Here is a 21,605-nt window from a genome sequence, read left to right as displayed (position 1 = left end):
TTGACAAGAATACATGCGAAAAATAAAAAGATATGGTCAAAATCAACAAGTGATATACATAAGCCATGTTAAAGTAAATAACAATATTGAACCGCCAGCTGAGTTAGAAGCTGGAAGAAAATGGACCACACGGCCATATTCAACAGGAATGGGAAGTCCAGAATCTGGATGTGATGGGAAAAGTCAAAAAAATGTCATGGCATTGCTATTACTACTTTCTTAAAAACTTGTTTCAAAAGTCATTTACAGGTCCGGTTTTTTTTATTAACATGTAGTACTTGAAGGATCCTAGAACTTTGACGAACAGATCATTGTTCTAAATACAAAGTGTGAGCCATGAGAGTGAGATTAGAAAAATGTCACGGAATGTCATGACATTAATGTCATTTGACACTAATTCGGCTCTCACGCCGCCAATATCATATTTAGAGAAATTACCTGTTAGAAAAAGTTTGCGGGTCCTTTAAGGGCTACATGTTTATAAGGAAAACATAATTGTAAATGACCTGTGAGAAAAGTTATAAGCAAGTTTTTTTTTTTTTTAACTTATTAAAGTGATTTTTCAAAATTAGAGTTCATCACTAAATAAGCAAGTTAGTCCCATGACATCGATATGACATTTCCCGTCACTGGTCCAGATAGTGCCACTACCAATACCACATGGGCAGAATAACATTCCATTTGGCTGAATTGTTCGCTTGGCTGAGACGGTTTGGCCCAACATTAATTTGGTCGGTCATTTGGACGAAAATGCCGTTTTGCCGAAATGGTCATTTGGCAGGAAGTTTGGCTGGATAGCTCATATGGACGACCTATACGAGCATTTTAATCAAACGCCTTATAGAATTTGCCAAAAGAAACCGATATGAATTTCAAAAGGTGGCCTTACACGGAGATTTGAGAATACTCATTAAATGTTTTAAGATCACCCACCTCTAGAATCTATATGAAGCTGTCAAAAAGATGGATGATTTCAAATTTTGCCAAATGGGTGAAAAGTGCCACTTTAGACAACGAAGTGGGGGATTTTCATCCGTTTATGGGTGAAAAAATAGTTAGTATAGTTTTTCGGGAAACTTCAGTTCAGAATGGTGTTTTTAGAAAATTGAATGTTAATAATTATATGGCAAATTAAACAATTAATTCGCAAAACGACCCAACAAACATTGGAGACAGGAAAACGCTTCTACAGCTAAAAATAGTCTTCTTCAGCTAAGCAAAACTAGCTTATTCTTCCTAAATTGTTTGTTGGGGAAGGACACATCCATCCATCTAAATCTACAGAGCAAACGTAAGTAAAATCTGAAATAGTACAGCGGAGGACAATATGATGTAATTTGGATGCCTAGATTGAGACCTAAACGACCCAGAAGTCAAGCAAACTGAATGCTACTGGAACCCCAACTGGAACATCTTTGAATATTTAAAAATAAATGGCTGACTTAACAATTTGATATGATTTCTATTAATTCAGAACTTAAATCTTAAACTTAACTTAAAACAGTACTTAATATCTTAAACTTCTGTCATGTATAAAATTAAGAGGAGTAATACATGAATACCGTGGACCCCCAGTGTATGACCGTTTTAAATCTGAACACTTTTTAATTTGAACCCCGTTCGTTTTAACATCGTTCAAATTAAAAATGGTTTAAACTAGAAATACTAGAATAAGAGATCGGCGAAGACGCCATTTTGTTTCCAATCGAGCCGTCAAAAGCGGTTCCAATTCGACTTGTTTATTTTTTGCATCCATAAGAAGCAAGCAAAAAGTTCAAGTGCTGCCAGTATTATTTTCGCGATTTCATGCATTTTCATACGTTGCCAATTCGACAGTTTTTCACTCCGCCGGTCTCTGTTTATAGGGTTGCTAGTTTAAACATCATTTAGCACGTGGAGAAAAGAAAAACGGAACATCGTGAAACGGAACGCAGAATCAAAGCAAACCAGCAAAGAGAGCAGCCAGAAACCATTTTTTTTCTGATTCAAATAGAGTAACCAGAAGTTCAAATTAAAATTGAGTTGCACGGTGTCTTTGTCCAAACAGGCTTTTTTAAAAAAAAATCAGTGTCTCTTAATCACCCACTACACGAAAGTAAAGGTTTTCCTCTTTCACCAAAATTAGTAAAAAAAATTGTTCCATGACCCCCCGGTAGAACATTTTATTTTACCCACGATATGAAAGAGGAGATCATGTACTTTCGCGCGGTAGGTGTCTCAGAGGTACTGATTTTTGGAAAATAATATTTCCCCACAGAGACATCGTGTGTTATGATAGTATGAGACCTCTCCTCTTTCTGGAAGAAGGGGGAGGGGGCTCTCATACAAATAAAAGATAAATTTCTGCATAACACAAAAACTAATCAAGCCAATAAAACCAAATTAGGCCAGTGGAGGGTTTTGAAGATAAGAAATACTTCTGTGGTGGTATGAGTCCCATATCCCCCTGGTACTGATTTAGCAAAAGAAATAAAATTTGAAATGTGGAGGTTTTCGATGACAAGGTGGTTCAAGATCCCTCTTCCCTCATGAATGGGGCAGATCATCTGCTATGCGAATTCAATTGACCTTTCCCGTCAAAAATTGTTTCTCGTTTTATTGTCTCAGTCGATTCTTTGGCTTGTTTTTTTATTATTTGTTTTTAATTTTAAAAATATTTAGAGGCGTCAAACAATATGGGTTTTTTGGGGAAGTTGACCTTAAATAAAATAAAGAATCGATTAAGCGAATAAAAAATTTTGACAGGAAAGGTAAATTGTCCCTTCAGAATACTTCATCGTCTCTCTTGAGAAAGAGGTTTCTGAAGGGTTAAATGAAATCTAATCGCAGAGTAAACGTCAAAACATAAATTATGAATACAAAAAATGTTTGTGCTAACTAACTTTTTTAGAGACGAAGTTCTGACCCGTCGAACTTCGTCTCGCAAAAAGTTAGTTAGCACAAACATTTTTTGTATTCACAATTTATGTTTTGACGTTTACTCTGAAAGTTGAAAATAAATTATCTCAAATTAAATGTACCGAATGCGTACCTCCCAGGAAATTTTCAATATGCTTGAATATTTCCCAGAAATTCAGTGGCCTGCTGAATAGGCGGTCGATTTTTCGAAAATCTCAGCAAAACTCACGATTGTAATTGGTACGCACCTTCCGGAAATGTAGTTGTAATGTGTTTTTCTATGAGAATTGCAAAGATTTGTTTATGGAAATTTAAACGAATTTTCGACGAAAATTTCTTTAAAAAAATATTATGGAATGATCCGATGAAATTCTAAAAAATTTTTTCGATGAAATTGAAAAAAAATTGCGGCGAAATTAAAAATAATCTCCACGGAAATTAATAACAAATAGGGTTAAGGCAGGTATTTTCGTCTTTTCGTCATAGTCTCGAAAACCAATAAAGGAGACACTTTTTTGACAAACTTATTCGTATCAAATCTTAGGCTCAGGAGATACGTTCTGCTATAGTGGAGCTCTAGCGAATGGATGTTGCTTTCGATGGTCTTAGCCCGTATGACGATGGACGGAAATACCTGCCGTGTCCCTATATCAAGGTAATTTTCGGAGAAATGCAAAAAAATCCATAAAAAATCAAAAGAATCTTCAAAAGAAATTCAGAGGAACTTTCAATTGAATTGTCGGAAGAAATCCGATAAAACATTGAAAAATTCACTTTTAAAATCATGATATTTTTCCGGAAAAGTTCAGTCCAAACGCAACCAACAATCGTCAGACAGATTCACGCCACCGTATGTCTACTTAAATGGCTTTTCAGCGCCGCCGATGATTTTTGGACCGGTGCACACTTCCAACTTCCCTCAAAATTAACTGCCAGCGCGTTACCAACCGCAAACCGTCTGATTCGATGAGACAATCAACGCGTATAGCTTCCATCTTAGGATAAACGGCAATTCAATTCCGTTTCCAATCCAATTCCGGCTTGACATCTACCAGATTTTGAACCAACATCAGGTGAATTTTTCAGCGCCGTTCACACTACAAAAGTTTTTGAAATTGATTAATCCGACGTATCGGCAAACAAAACAAGCTTTAAATCCTTGAAATAGGTAAAATAAATCACCGAAACCGTCGGATGCAGAAGTAAATTTGTTTTTGCTGCTTTATAAGACTGCAACGGCCGAGATCAACTTAATTTTCACTTTTTAGAATGTGCTGTTTTTTTTGCATTTTATACTGCAATCATTTATTTACCTACAATATAACCCGGATCTCGCAATGTTCTGCGTCTGAAACACGATTAAACGCGCACTCTTAATAACTGTGGAAATTCTAATGTAGAACCATCGAGTGAAAAGAAGACAATACAATGAAATGTTTGACGGGAAAGGTCAGTTGTCTATAAACAGTATGAAACGATTAAAAATATTATCTTATCTATATAGTATTAGTGATTTTTCAACAGAGTTGAAAATGTTTCTCTGTGTTATCATGTATTTTTAACAACAAATTGCTCCTCGTAACTCTATTATTGTCACGTCTTCACAAAGCAATTAATATTATTGGAGTTGTTCAGATGTCCACTTTGAAACCAAATATGTTGCTTTGTGCGAAAGTTGCCAATTGAACTTCAAATCTGCGTACTCAAAACAAATTAACCAATTTTTTTTTCAGAAGATGTCGGATTGAATGCTCATCTGTTCGTAACTTCACCCGCTAATTGAATAATGAATGGCACCGAGAGTACTTTTCGGTCGGACTTTGGATCAAATAAAAAGTAATCCATGTATTCACATTTAAGCCAACGAATTATGACGGTATTCCAGACAAAGATAATAATCACTGCAGTAGTAATTACTGTATCAGCTAGAATTAAAGCTTGTTGTTGTTATGTCTTAGGTTCTTAAGTCCATGATTCAGCATTTATTTAGTTTGCCCTAGGTAAGTTACAGTGGTGCAGCCGTTTACTTTCAATCTGCTCATTATCGGACCATAAAACATAACAGTTGCATCACTGTCGCGTGATAACAGAACAAACAATTCTATTACAGCACTTGTTCAACGCACTAAATAACTGACATTTCTTCAAACGGAGTGCCCTCTCAGCCGGGCACTGATAAAGCCTCGATTCGTACTCGGTGGAAATTAACTCTCTCCCAAGAAAGGTTTTCAAACCAGAGATGGACCTGCTTAATCAGAATTATTGTCACTTTCGTACTGAACCATTATCAGTGGAGCTCCCATAAGTCAGTATCGGTCAACGCACGCGGCGTGCCCTTTCTCCATGGCGCTCTCAATTAAATAATTACCGACACAACTCTACGAACGATTCGCGCTATTTGACCGATAATTCACTATGACCGGCAATTTTCCTACCAAACCGAGCTGCACTCTCCCCAAAGTCAGACTTATATCGTTCGATGCACTCTGTCGCCCATCCATAACTAATTCGATTTTGATCCCCGCCACAAATAGCGTTTTAATTCGCGCTCTTCTCCATTGACAACCTGCAATTACCGTTTTTCTTTTTTCGCGCAAACTGGCCCGCCGTAGTTTTGCCAACCGGATGGGAACCACTCCTTTTCCGGGCGTCGTCGATTCAATCTCATCCGAATGGATCGATCCATTCGGTGCAAAAGTTTAACTGTGACTACTGCCCGATGCGGTTGCATGTTGACCGGCGGGGATTCATCCGTCAACGCCGGGCGGATGCCCTTGTCTAAGGCAGCCACCTTAAGTGGTCCTTTAGTAAGCAACAATGCGACGACCGGCCGGTCAACCAACGGCGACGATTAATGGTAGGGTTTAATCTGTTTTGAGAGGTTTTTTATTCTGTGTCCGTAGTTGATAGAGTATCATGTTTATTCTAAATTGTAACCACGACATTATCTCGTGACAGTAGCTATGGGAAACACATTTTTTTCCCAGTGGAAAATAACTCGCATTTATATGTGTTCCACATTATTGTCTAGTAACTGGAATTCAATAATACATCAATTGCAATGAGAAGTTTATTCGACCATTAGTAACATATTTATATTATAAATTATTTATACAAATAAAATTGAGTTTGAGTTTTCTTTGCCAAGATTCAATTCGCGGAAGGATGTCCCATTGTCCGATTTTCAAGAATCCTACATTGAAAATAGTATTCGATTTGCCATGGAGCCTACATAAATAAAAATCAAACCCATCATGATATGTTTTCTACCTACATATTACCCGCTTCGGTTGTTTTGTTAAACACACTGCGGTCGCTTTTAACGCGAATGGGTTTAGCCAATTTTTCGGTCTACTTCAATTTCCACATCTTTCCACCTGATTTTTCTTCGATTTTTTCGTGGGGTGATGATGATTTGATGAAACCTAAAGGCAGAAATATTCGAATACAAACCACGTAAAAAGCAACCTCAATGTAATTTAATTACACACAAAATAGTTATTTGATTTGTGTTGATTTTTCCAGTTGAATAAATCAAATGTTGCATTGCCACGAACTACTTACCTACACTATTTTTTTTCCAATGACAAAAATGGGCTTTAATATTGAAGTCTTCAGCGTTTCTGCCAGTTGCACTTCATATGAGCGCTCTTGCCAAACCATCAATTTAATGCGGGCAATAATAGCAGAAACAGTTTCCGATATGTGTTGCATCGCTATAGACGAAACATGATGAGATCCACTATCTAGCCTGCGTACGTAAGCGTAGTATCCAATCGTTTTAAAAAAGATTTTTGAGATAAAGGCTACTGGAGACCCCAAGCAGGTAATCAATTGATAAAATTATTCAAAAAAAAACTATCAGTTTGCAAAGCTATGCAGTGAGCAGAGCCGACTTTGTAAGATTGCCATTTCATTGCAATGGATTTCGTTGAAGTGTTTGTCGGCTATGCAGTCTGATGACCAGCTAAAACGCTATATAAATCCTGATCGGATGTTTCGGTACCTTTATTGATCCTTTTTCCATGGATTCTGTAGATGCAGTGTATAGTTATAGTAATAATCAATTTTTAGTATAATGTCTTACAAAATAGCTCAGCGTTTTTTTGTCATAAAGTGTCCTTCGTATAGTCAAATAATTGAGTGTTCTGAACACCTCCACGGGCAATGGATTTCTTCAGAAATTTCGTTACCTTGTTACGAAAATTTACAGTTTATCGTTTACGTGCAGACATATGTATCTATGTACCCGTAACGCTGGGTAGATACCTCTTCGTGGTGTGTTACGGGGTAAGTTCTACCACGGTCACATTGCCAGCTACAGGCACATCCTGACCCAACGAATACCTTCCCCATATCCAACTCCGTGGTACTTATTCCTTCTCTCCCTAGTGACGGTACAGATAAGCGTGGCCAGGAATAGTTATTCTAATGCTTTTGTCATTTTTGTCATAGATTGAAATTAAGGACTACACCCACCTTGATTTCTGATAGCAATCTGGACAGAGATTTCAAAGGAAACATGAGTATCACTAGTTTCCAGTCCACGAAATAATTTATAGTAATTTATTTATTTTCCATATTTCATTATACTTATTTTTCATATTTCACTCTATTTATTTTTCATATTTTTACATTTTAATTTTTTATGTTTCCATATTTTTATAATTTTATATTTTTACATTGTATATTTTTTTAGTTACGTATTTTATACCTTCCTAATCTTACACTTTTACGTATATTATTTTTGTGTATTAACATTTTTATTTTATTATGTTTTTATGTTATCATATTTTCATATTTCTCCAAATTTAACATTACACCTTCTTATTTAATATTTAATGTTTTAATATTTTTAAACTTTTACATTTTGTTTTTTTTTTCATATTATAATATTTTTATGTTTTCCACATCCTTAAATTTTTCCTATTTTTATACTTTTATATGCTCACATTATGATGCTTTTATATTTTTATATTTTCATGCTTCAAATTTATTATTCTTGTATATGATCATATTTTTATACTTTTGTATTTTTAAATTTCAAATTCCATATTTTAATCTTTTTTATTTTCATATATTTCATATATTTTGTATTTTCATATATAACTAGCCTTATGTACCCGGCCTTGCTCGGAATTGCCAGTTTGATTCGCAGTTTTTTTTTCACAATCGGAAAATGAATAAACCAATTGGTCAACAGGATAATTGCGTTTTCTTATCGATACTTCATCATTTGATCAGAAGAAGGCAGATTTCATTTGAAAACATTGACTGGTTTTGAAGAAGGGAGCAAACCCATAATCGCCATATTCCGGGCAAACGTTTATTTCTAAAGAAGGAAAAACATCCACCGATGCCTTATTCCGGGCAAACGTCTATTTTTAAAGAAGGGATCACATTCACCATCCAGAAGGAAACACATTAATCATTGCTTGTCACTGGGCAACCATAATTTCGATAAATGGTTAAATTGATCGATAACTAAACAATACAATAATGGGTTCAGAAGTTAGGCTGGAGCATACACACAAACATACAAACATTGAGTTTTATATATCTCGGTACTTATTCAAAGGACGTATGTGATTTTGTAAACAAAGATGCATACGTCGATTTGTCAAATATGATGGCACTCCTACGCAAACCAACACAACGAACATGTAGCCGAAACCTCCCCTACCTGTATGTGGCGATGGTTTGCGTGGAGTGCTATCAGATTGCAGAAATCAACGTTTAAATTTTTGTTTACAAAATCACATACGTCACATACGTTGAATAAGTATCCGAGATATATAGATAGCTAATAGCTATATGTATTCGGCTTTGCTAGGGACTGAAAAGTAAATTATTCAATTAAAATGTCCAATGCTGTAGCACAAAACCCACAGAGGTAGATCTACCGCTCATAGAATTGTTCCTTTGTATCAATCTATTTTTATATATTTGTTTGGCCCTTCTACCTTTTCAATAAACATCTTCCAAAAATAGAGAATAAGTGTACCAAATCTGGTTGTAATTTATCCTGGGAGTTACACTGAATTGCTCATTTTTTTAAAGACAACCCTTCCCCCATAACTTCCCTTTTTCCCCAATGACCCTCCCACCTCCTTTGTTATCTTCTCCTTGGGATAGAAAATGTGTACACCAATTTTGGTTGAAATCGGTCCTGGGAGTTAGGTGTTACACTGAATTGCTCTTTTCTAAATACAACCCTTCCCCTTACCCTCCCTTTTTCCCAATGATCATACCACCCTTTGTTATTTTCTCCTTAGGATAGAGAATGTGTGTACCAAATTTGGATGAAATCGGTCCAAGGGGTTCAAAAGATACACTGAATTGCTTGTTTTCTGAACAATACCCTCCCCCAGCCCCCTCCCTCTTTCCCAAATTACACTTCCATATGATCGACTACTCTTAGTGAATATGTGTACAAAATTTGGTTGATATGGGTACTGGGGTTGGGAGTTACACTGAATTGCTCGTTTTATAAAGACAACCCCTCCCCCATACCTCCCTTTTTTTACAATGACCGCCCCACCTGCTTTGTTATCTTTTGTTTAGGGTAGAGAATGTTTGTATCAAATTTGGTTGAAATCGGTGCAGGGGTTCAGAATTTACTCTGAATTACCCGTTTTCTGAACCATACCCTCCTCCAGACCCTCCCCTTTCAAAGATTACACTCTCATATGGTTGTCTCCTTATATTGAATATGTGTACAAAATTTGATTGAAATCGGTCCTAGGAGATGCAAGTTACACATAATTGTTCGTTTTCTAAACAAAACCCCTCCCCCTTTTCTAAATGACCCTCCCACCCCCTTTGTCAACTTCCCCTGAGGATAGAGAACGTGTGTACCAAATTTGGGTGGATTCGGCCAAGTGGTTCAGAAGTAGTTAGCGAACATACATACATAGATTGGTTTTTATATATATAGATTTGCATATTTACATATTTCTATATTTTCATATCTTCATTTTTCAATTTCTTTTTTCAATTTTATTCTCTTATTACATTATATTTTTAGGTTTCTTATTTTCATTTTTTCATATTTTCATGCTTTTATATATTTTTATTATTGTATTATGTACCTTCATATTTTCATGATTTAACATTTTCATAGTACACTACAAAACATCCCAGGCATGAAAGCTTCACAACCTGCCATGTAACCTTTATGCAGACGACGTCCTGGCACATGACCTGCTATCTGATACTCATAACATTCTAAATAATAATTAAATTCATTACAATTTCCAGCTTTTTCTACAAGAGATGTACATCCCTGAGTAAACCTCGGCTCCTAGTTGATGTTATATTCTAAAATATATATAAAATTTGATATAATTTCTTATTATTATGTTATTCATTTCACTACATATTTATATACAACTACCAAAATAAGAACTTAAAAAGAACGCGGTGCGTATGGTACGGTATGTCCACGCATCCTTCAACCCCTGTAGATTCGTGATATGTATCATGTTGAAGTGACTACTTGAACACGATACATCTCTAAGAATCATCTCTGCGGCAAACACAACGCAGTGGGCCTGGCCGCTTTGAAGTTTATGTCATACCACTGGTATGCTGTGAGCCTCAATATTGACAAGAAAAATTATTGGGCGTCATCTAACTCAATGATTTTCCAGGATGCTTTCTTTGTACTGGCTGCGTTTGTGTTCGATTAGATTAGATTAGATTAGATTACGTGCAGACATATGTATCTATGATTATCGGAAAGTAATAGGATTCAAAAACGAATTAATTAACCGTTCCAGCCCACAATGTGATCAAACGGAAGAAACTGCTCAGACAGGCTCTTCCACCGTTGAAGTGTCCTTAGTTAATTCGAGTACCTGTTTGATCTTTTGAGCGCAGTAAGTATCACTCGATTCAATTAGGTCAAAACAAGTATAGTGACTGTTGTTTCGAAAGTGAAGAGTGTCGACTTGATACTGTTTAGAAAAAAAAAGTTCGTTCATTCCACTTCAGATCGGCATCGATAACAGTCGTAATTAAATTTTTTTTCCAAGAACTAAAGTCAAGCGTCATCGATGTAAATTGATAGCAGTTCCATGTTGATGAGAATAGTTTCCGTTTGGGATTAAAATATTCGCTTTGATTTATGTGAATCTGGGCAGGCACTTAATGCACTTCAATGGATAGAGATGCATGGTTACTTACGAAACTTTGCATTCCTAGCCCCAGAGTCGTAAGACAAACATTTCTGTTATATTTTTGTGTGATACAAAAAAACATTCGTACATTTTTTAGAAACTTTTGCTTCTATGTTTACAAGCTTGCATGGTGGGTCCAATAAATACGTATACGAATAACTTAAATCGTGGGGCCTTCCTTAGTCGTTTCCTAACGATTCGATGTCGTTTTATACCCGAATATGTGAGGTGAGTGAATGCAGGGTGTAGTGCGTGTACGAACTTCAGCTCTTCGAAGTAAATACATACATTTATTGATAAAGAAAATGCATATACGTTAAGCACCTCACTGAATAAAATCAATAATTGACTGATTTGTATCCTCTAACACGATTTTCATCGGTACCCAAAAATTGGTGTTCTTGTTAGGTACTCCAATTAGGTAATTGCTTTCATCCATTAAGAACTGGAAGACAACGCAGACGAAGATCTTGGATCATATCAGTACGTTTATTTTGAAATGCTGCGATTCAATACGTTTTCAAACGTTTCAACAAGGCAAAGGCATGACATCATGATTATTTGATGACACTTTCGACAATGTGTTAGATGATTATTTTTTTTCTTTGTTCGGGATGAACCACTGCGTCCATTTCATCGAAATTTTGTAGTATACCCGTGTCATTTGTTTAGTGCATATCTTTCTGCTCCATTTCTATTGAGAAGAAATGAAGTAGTCGTTTTTTATTTAGATATTTTCTCAAGCTTAATGCAAGGCATACTATCAAGAGCCGTGAAGGAAAGGACCATGAACATATCGCCATTAAGACACGCCTAGGCTGCATCGACTTTGGAAATAGCACTAGCCAGGAGAATGTTGAGCGGTATGTGAACTACCACAGCACGCAAGTATGCGAATGTAACCGAGATTCAGACAAAGACCTTCATAAAGGTGTTAAGGCTTACTTCTCGCTCGTTAGCCTCGGTGTCGTAAAATCGGTCAAGGCATTGGTTTCTCAGCCAGATCAACAAGCACAAATGCTCTTAGAAACACTTACTCGACGCATAGATGGCCGATATGAATGAGGCCTTCTTTGGAAGTACGAGGATGTCCGACTCCCGGATAGCAAAGCAATGGCACTGAGGTGGTGGAAGTGTTTAAAAAATCGCTTGAACAAAGACCCCGTGTTATCCGAAGCATTAAATGCGAAAATCACCGATCACATTAGCAAGGGCTACATAAGGAAGTTAACAGTGAAAGACCAACAAAATCCACGTTCCCGCGTGTGGTATCTTCCTATTTTTCTGGTGGTCAACCCAAACAAACAAGATGAGCAAGATGACGGGCAAGATGAGACTCGTGTGGGATGCCGCAGCCACTGCCCACGGAGTGTCACTCAATACATTTTTGCTGAAAGGACCTGACCAGCTGGTATCTATTCTATCCGTGCTGCTACAGTTCCGAGAATTTCGCGTGGCAGTGTGTGGTGATCTCCGCGAGATGTTCCATCAGGTAATGATACATGAAACCGACCAATATTGCCAGCGCTTCTTCTGGATGGACGACAACCAAGCGACGGAGCCGAGTATCGACGTAGTTCAAGTGATGACCTTTGGTGCTTCCTGCTCGCCTAGCATAGCACAATACGTGAAGAATTCTAACGCTAAACGGTTCGAGCGAGATTACCCGGAAGCTGTGAACGCTATCGTCAAACGGCACTACGTGGACGATATGCTCGTGAGCGTAGAGTCCGAGGAGGAAGCAATCCAGCTTGTAAAGGACGTGAAAAAGATCTACGCATCGGCCGGTTTCGAAATGTGGAACTGGATATCGAACTATCGTAACGTCCTGGAAGCGGTTAATGAGGATACGACGAAGGAGAAAAATCTCGACATCGACGAGGAAAGTATCTCTGAAAAGGTGCTAGGCATGTGGTGGGATACGATGAAAAACTGTTTCACCTTTAGATCTCCACACGATATGACGATGAACTCATCTCAGGGAATCGTCGTCCAACGAAAAGAGAAGTTCTACGTACGCTAATGATGGTGTACGAGCCATTAGGACTCATCGCACACGTTATGATGTTCTTGAAAGTGCTACTCCAGGAGGTCTGGCGAACATCAGTAGGCTGGGATGACCCGATTGAAGATCCGCAGTATGAGAAATGGTTGGCATGGCTAGCGATCTTTCTGCAGATAGCAACAATTGAAATCCCACGCTGCTATCGAACTCTAACACCCAGTGGAATAGCTACCGTAGTGCAAACCCAAGTAGCACACGCAACATCTTCCAAAAATCACATTGTTTCTATTCAGTTCCATTGAAGGCATTGGAGAAACATCAAAGCACGAAGCCTACCTATGTGATAATCTTATACTAGCATAGGAAAAATCACAATAATAAAGTCATTCAAAAAATCCACCTTTCTAGGTAAGCCTCACAACTCGCTGAGAAGGAAAAGCTGGGACATCATCCTTTCATATTAGAGATATTCTCATACTTTTCATATTCTATAATTTTATATTTTCGCAAACTCGTATTTTAATATGTTTTTATTTCTATTTTATATTTTATTTTTTATTGTCGCACATTCTTACATTTCATATATTTACCTGTTACCTGTACCTTTTTATTTTTATTTTTTTATATTTAATTTTTGTACACATTTTGCCATACTTTTTATCCCTATTTTTACAAACTTTAAAATTTTCAACTTAAACTTAAAATATTTCAACTCGAACACATTTTCATATTTTTTTGTTCCCAAAATCTCATAATTTTAAATAGACGTAGTAGTGAAAATTAACTTAAAACACTCCCGACGGAAATAACCTACTCGGTTTTAACAACTATACCAGTAATTCCAGTAATTTACCAGTAATTCAATCAAATCTAATCCGGGTATTCAACGAAGCTTACATTTAATATAGGATATGAGGAAGCAGACAGTTACGCGAATGAGATGTGAAAAAATCCTGCGAATTTTGAAAGTGGTTGAACCTATAGACACTATAGGTTCCATAAACGAGCGCAGGAACGGTTGAGTCATTTCGATTAACTGTGTTTTTCGACTTTCACTGTGTACCACGTGAATTTGACGTCACACGCTCTGATAATTGGATTGCAATCGTGACGTCAGTTCGTTTGGCTACACTCGCCATCACCTCAGCTTGTCTATGAAACCTATAGTGTCCTCGGGAGTTGAAACGGTGACCTCGTGGAGATTTTATATTTTTATATATTTCCATTTTTTTACACATATTGTATTATTTTCATATTTTCATTTATTCATAGTTATCATAATTTTATAATTAAATGCCTCATATTTTATATATTTTTTTATTTTCAAGCACTTTTTAATTCAACTCTACGAGGCGAACCGGTCCAGGGCCGAAAACCTCATTAATAAAGATATTAATAATAATTCAACTCTCTATGCTCATTCCGCGAATAGACTCGATTGGTGGGTGATCTGGTGACGCTGATTTCTTGAAGCTGAAGTCCTTCGGTCAGGGACACTGCACTATGGTCCAGGATACAGATTTACGCGGAAAGATGAATTTTACGCCAAAACTATATTTTTTAGAAAAAACTGTTGTTCTACAAAATTGGCCATCATTATGGTTCTACCAAAAAATAGGGTGGCCCATCATATAAAAAAAATTAGAAAATATTTTTTTTATTTCTCAGAATATTGACATGTTATGTTCTACAAAGTTGTAGCGCAGCTAATTCCAATCAATTTTGCTAAAAAACTTTTTCTGTAGCTCTTAAGTTGGCTGATTTAGAGCAATTTTACCTAATTGGATTAGGGTGTACCTAAAAAAAACAGTATTTTTGATCTAATTTTTTTGTTTCAGATTTCTCGAAAAAGTCGTCTTCAGGTGACTTTTAGAGCTCAAAAAAATGCAACTTTTGATGGGTGAATATGCACAATATCTTTTTCTGATCAAAAGTTATAATCATTTTTCTGTCAAAATTACATTTTTTTCATAAGTTGATATCTCCGGTTAGGGCAGACCAAAAAAATATGTTCACACGGCATCTAAAAGAGAAATTAATATTCTTCATTATGTCAAAAAATTGGGGATATGTTATTTTTTTATCTCAAGTTTCACCAATTTTACTAAAATCATGTTTTTTCAAATAAATTGATATAACTCGACAACGGAAGAAGATACAGACGATATTATTATAGCAAAACACGCGTTTTGAAAAGCCCAAATGTCTTAAGAAGGTGATATCCGTGAAAAATAAAAATTGAAATGAGCAGATCATAAATCTTGTTTTTTGAGGGACACCCTAATCCTGGTAAGTCAAATTACTCTAAACAAGTGAGCTTAAGAGCTACACAAAAAGATTATATAGCAAAGTTGATTGAAAAAAGCTGCGCTACAACTTTGTAGAACATTTTACGTCAATATTCCGCAAAATAAAAAAAATTAAAATTTTACATTTTTATAAAATGGCCCACCCTATTTTTCGGTAACTCTATAATAAGGGCCCAAGTATCCAGAACAACTTTGTAGAACAAATTTTGTTTCTCAATAGTATGCTTCAGACCGAAAATGCATTTTTTCTCGTAAATCTTGCAATACGAATGATAATGATAAAACTTATAAAAAGTGTTAGAGCTGTAGATTTTTTATTTTTCATTTCTCACGAATGTCATCTTCTGAAGACTTTTGGGGCTTTTCAAAACGCGTGTTTTGCTATAAGAATATCGTCTGTATCTTTTTCCGTTGTCGAGTTATATTAATTTATTTGAAAAAACATGATTTTAGTAAAATTGGTAAAACTTGAGATAAAAACCCAACTTAATTCACCGAGTGGTGATACTGCCTTTCTCGCATTAGCCAAGACACCAACCTTGTATGGCGCTTATATAGCTCGATTCCATTTTCTTAATAACTTTTAAACGCAATGGTTTATCGTTATCAAATTCAATAGTGATCAACAAGGCTTTGTCCCCTGTCGAATGCAACTTGTTGCGAGAAAATCGGTTAAGAATTACTATATGAAAAAGTGGCTAATGTTTTTCGGTTTTCGTGTGCACACACACACACACACATACACACGGACAGACAGACATTTGTTCAGCTCGACGAGCTGAGTCGATTGGTATATAACATCATGGGTCTCCGAGACTTCTATAAAAAGTTCGATTTTGGAGTGAAATGATAGCCTTTCGGTACAACTTTGTTGTACGAGAAAGGCAAAAAATAACATATCCCCAATTTTTTGACATAATAAAGAATATTAATTTATCTTTCAAATGCCGTGTAAACATATTATTTTGGGCTGCCTTAACCGGAGATATCAACTTATGAAAAAATTGTAATTTTGACAGAAAAACGATTATAACTTTTGATCGGAAAAAGATATTGTGCATATTTACCCATCAAAAGTTGCATTTTTTCGAGCTCTAAAAGTCACCTGAAGACGACTTTTTCGAGAAATCTGAAACAAAAAAATTAGATCAAAAATACTGTTTTTTTGAGGTACACCCTAATCCAATTAGGTAAAATTGCTCTAAATCAGCCAACTTAAGAGCTACAGAAAAAGTTTTTTTTAGCAAAATTGATTGGAATAAGCTACGCTACAACTTTGTAGAACATAACATGTCAATATTCCAAGAAATAAAAAAAATATTTTCTAATTTTTTTTATATGATGGGCCACCCTATTTTTTGGTAAAACCATAATGATGGCCTTACTATTTCGAACAATTTTGTAGAACAACAGTTTTTTCTAAAAAATATAGTTTTGGCGTAAAATTCATCTTTCCGCGTAAATCTGTATCCTGGACCATAGTGCACTGTGAACTATTTTTCAAATAATGTAATCCCAATCTAAAAATTTATATTTCCTTTTTCAGCTGAAGTAAGTGTTGCTGGTGAAGTTTGTTTCACACCAAGGATCAGTTTGCTCTCCTTTGATTTTCGTAAATTTCAACGTTTTTTTCTATACTTAAATTACCACGGAGCTCCATATATTTTGAATAATTTCGCATAAACATTTATAAACAATCATCTTGTCATAAACGATTTACCTAACCAAATGACAATTATTGATCTTCACCTTCAGAAACATTGGGTGCTGACGAAGATTCTGAAGCAGCATCACACCTCGCATCACACTACAAAGTCTAATATTACTACAATTAATTATTTCAGAAATATGCTGCAGATTGCAAAATAATACAATTGTTTTGCCAAAATTTATTTTTTATATTACATTCAAGAACAAAACATCACCTCTTACAATATCAATACTAATAAAAATATAATATTTACGCTTTTTCGCCAAAAAAAAGCACCCCTTAATAACCCTTCCAAACTCCAACTCCAGTTACCTATGAAGGTCGCGCGAGTTCTCCGCATCTTCTTAAGTAGGTAACAATTCCCACCCAAATCCCCACTGATCGTAAGGACCTGGCCAGGTGTTGAACAAAGGGATCGTTGAATGAAAAACATGCCAAGCCCCAGGCTGTTTTTCTGGCGCATCTAACGTCCCTATCGACAGCCAACCCAGGATAGTGTGCGGTCAGATATGCTATGCTATGCTATGCTATTTTCTCAAGCTTAATGTAAGGCCTCTTTAGATTTAGGTACCGCTATGTATACCTTTGGAGAAATGGCTTATACCAACTCTCAAAGGCGCGCCCCTCAATCAGTTTCGGCTCAACAATAAGGATAATACTGATTTTGGCCATGCATCGGTACTGAAGTTCAAACATATTTTTGCTTCTTCTTATGAGTTCCGAATTCGTTTTTGTACAGAGATCTGATTTCATTGCGTTTTGGCATTTCTGAATCTCACCTTTACACAGAGCTCTAATCAGTCAGAGGGTTCAGCAGATCCACCAAATTCGTATCCGCTTCTTTCCTAATTGATCAGCGCTCTAGAGCTTGAAGATTCATGTCGTCGACTTCGAAACCAGCCTAAGATTGAGCTACGTTTTTATAATTTACTTCATTGACTCCATCCTAAGGGAGGAAAAGATGGGTCATCTAAAAGCAAATTATAGTCGTTCATACTCTTCCGATTATCACTCATAAGTATTACAAGAATAATAAGAACTAGAGCACAGTGTGGTAGATCTTACTTCTTAATGTACCACGAAAAAGTGTCTACCCAGCATTACAGGCTCCGTTAACTGCCTGGCTAATTGTTTCACCCCCCAGGCCATTCATCTCCTCGGCACGGGTCGCCTGACACCTTGGGATTCGGGGTTAAGGACGTCATATTGTCAGCTTCAGTGTTGTACCGAGCCTGGCGATATGCTCGGATTTACACCGTTACGCACTACTTCAGAGTATCCATATCATAGCGTAACGGGATGATTTTAGATGATAGAAACATATCATCGAAAAATCTAAATTCCTTTTGGCGATTGCTAACCGTTTTTTAATTAATTTGCTTCTTAGTTAATACTTGAGAAGAGTTTAAAAAAAAATTCCCGTCTGCTTCCCCGTGCAATTTTTTTTTTCAAATATCATCCTTCGACTTCTCCTTCTTCATGCAACCTTCAATCGCCAACAGGAAAAATGTAGCGATAGATGCATTTCAAATCACGCATCTGTCACTTGTCTACTGAAAAATATATTGTATAGGAAGAAGACGCAATAGACAAGCAAAGTCTGCTGTAATCCTTTAATTGAAACAATTTCAATTTAACCTCATTCGATTGACAGATAACAAAGCCAGCAAATGTTTTTTAGTGATGTTCTTTAGCCGGAAAACTTCTGGGGGCAAAATGACTTTCTGTCGACATTTGTATATAAGGAAACAATAAACCAAACGCTCGCGTGATTAATCGTGCGTGGTACATCGTAGGTTAGTGTCATGCCCGCTAAGCCTGACCTACATAAAATTGCGTCGAATTCGTCTCCAAAGATTGAGTAGAAGGTACTACTTCAATAGACGATTGGGTGGAAATTAAGAACGATCTTCCATCATTTTTTGATACAACTGATTAACAAGTTTACCTATCTATCTGAGTGCATTTTACAGCAAACAAATCCAAAATTTTATTTAAACCATCATTTCATTGAAATAGAAACATCTTTTCCTTAAGTTTTGGGTTGTCCCATTTTTAACAGTATGTCAGGCTTATGTCTCAGTAATAGCTAAATGTTTCATCTTTACCCGAGCAGCCGAAAATAGCTCAATAATATCAAATGTTGATAAGATAGCAAAATGAGATATGTACATAATTGATATAAGAGATAAAAGATCAGACGATAATATCAATATTTTGCACTAAAATATCATGAGAAGATCAAGTTATGCTATTTGTAATAAGTGATCAATACCATGTGCCATTAGTTTGATGTTATCCATAGCATATCTTGATATTTAAATGATATTTCGGTGCAAATTGTTGATATTGTTGCCTGTTCTTTTATCTCTTATATCAATCAAGTCCATATCATGTTTTGTTATTTTGTTCATGGCTTCTGCCCCGGTATGATAATTTGGATAGCATTAAGTCTCGTTTTGTTACATCTGGTTCATATGGTTAGGCTTTTTGCTACCCTATGACGTTAGGAGACTTTTTCCGCTGACGAAAATTTCCAGCTTCGCATATGTGCATATATGCTGTGATGAAGCGGATCAGTACTCAACACAGCTGATAAAGATGCTCCCTGCCTGCTCGTAACAACAATATTCTATTTTTGGAGCTCATTATTCACCGATTCACGCGGAGAGTAAAATTCCATACACAATGTTGCGTGATGTTTCGGAATTTTCCATTGGGCATGGAAGCCAGTGATAGAGAAAGTATTAGCTGCCATTGATTGCGATACACTGAAAACGGCTCAACTGTTGAAGTAAAATTAAGTACCTGGAAAGTGTAAATCAAGTAGATGAACTAAATGCACAAAATGAGTCGACCATGTACCAAAAATCTTGTCGTAAAACCATTTTTTCGGAGCCACATTTTGCAGATTTGACATTTGGCATTAATTTGACAACATTAATACATATCGAATAGGGAACAAACAATCTGTTCTCTTGTAGTTTATCTCTTTTTCACCACCTGCCACTCGAATGACCCATTTCGCAATTGGCAGAGTAAAATTTATCGATTGACAACAATCTCTGCTCCATTGAGGCGGCATGGAAAAACGACAAGAGTTAACAAAGACTGACTAGATTTACGTTACAGTGTTCAAATATATAAATATATGAGACGAAATTTAGCAACACTGACCACATAAAATAGTACTTATGTACTTATCAAAATACTCTTATACTGTATGTTATGGAATAATTCAGCATTGTTCTAAATTAATCGGGTCTCGTATTTTGGTTGGAATGATTTGTTGGGTTCATAGACATTATTTGCTTTAACTATCAGTGATTCCATGAAAAAAAGAATAGAGTCGAAAAAAAAGTTCTCCAATTTTGCTCAAAATGTGAATGAAAGATCTCCACCGAACATAATTAGACACGTATTTTTTTGTTCCTCTTGTCCAAAAAAAAAGGCGTTTCCAAAATAAAAAAAATCCAAACCTCCATAATTTTTGAACGAATCTTTTGGAACGAATGAAAAGATTTTAAATTTAGATTTTAGAAAAAAATGTCGCATGGCATGCGTCTTTTCGGTGTCGAGCTAGTAACTGACCAAACATAATAAAGTTTTTCAAGACTGCATGATTGGTCTCATGTTGAATGTTGATTTTATGATAATGTGTTCATCGAAAATACGTTGAGGAGATGGAATTTTAATCTATAAGTGAAACTTTTACAAATTCAGATTTTTACCATAAAATATATTTAACCGCGTAAATGCACATTCAACTAATGCTCTGCGATACAAGATATTTTTGCAAGACATAAAATAAACCGAAATATTGATTTTTTGTCGAATATCGGAACGAAACATTTTTGTACCGTGGATAATCAAATTTCGGGAGAGTATTATGGTCTATGTTCCTTCCACACCAACTGTTAACATAACTGAACCTGCCAAATAAATTAAATGGTAAAACAAAATCAAATTATACATAGATTGTGGAATATTTAACATATATTTATAATAAAAATTAACTAGAGATTGAATAGGGCAGATAGAAAATGTTATATTTGTTGTCTTATTTGTTTCGATTTGGAATTGTATGAAAATATTTTTTACGATTCTGCAGCGACATTGTAAAGTCGATAGTTTCGCAGTGTTGATTGTAAATGTCCATTATTCGATTCAAAGGTCCAAATTTGGCATAGTTTGTTCGATGATAGTTTGTTATAAACAATGTACGATTTCGAAGTTGCCTTGAAGGAATATAAAAGTTTAATTTTGATGAGATTTCAGGGGAATCAACACGTTGCGTAACGATATCATTTATGAAGGAAACCATTCCAATTCACGCCGCTCTTTCAAAGTCTGTATGTCAATGAGCATGTAGCGTGCTTTGTATGATGGCGGTGGAAATGATGTCCAGCCTAATTTACGAAGAGCAAATAGTAAAAAGTGCTTTTGTACAGATTCTAATCTCCCTTCGTGCGTGAATGAGAAAGGAGACCATACAATACTGC

The 21,605-nt window shown here is 36.0% G+C and overlaps 1 protein-coding gene across 3 annotated transcripts in view; it reads right to left on the bottom strand.

Annotated features, from left to right (window-relative positions):
- LOC134225337 (proton-associated sugar transporter A-like) overlaps positions 1 to 21,605 on the bottom strand; it is a 74,547-nt gene that overhangs the window by 30,469 nt on the left and 22,473 nt on the right. The window contains exon 1 of one of the 3 annotated variants that reach the window (XM_062705314.1): positions 5,475 to 5,544. The exons of the other annotated variants lie outside the window; for them this stretch is intronic. The gene's annotated coding sequence lies outside the window, so the exon portion shown is untranslated. Of the gene's footprint in view, positions 1 to 5,474; positions 5,545 to 21,605 lie in introns of those variants that run through there. 3 annotated transcript variants of the gene reach the window in all.

This window comes from Armigeres subalbatus, chromosome 3, assembly GCF_024139115.2.
Source record: "Armigeres subalbatus isolate Guangzhou_Male chromosome 3, GZ_Asu_2, whole genome shotgun sequence".
Lineage (NCBI taxonomy): Eukaryota > Metazoa > Arthropoda > Insecta > Diptera > Culicidae > Armigeres > Armigeres subalbatus.
This window is presented reverse-complemented; position numbering and strand designations above follow the sequence as displayed.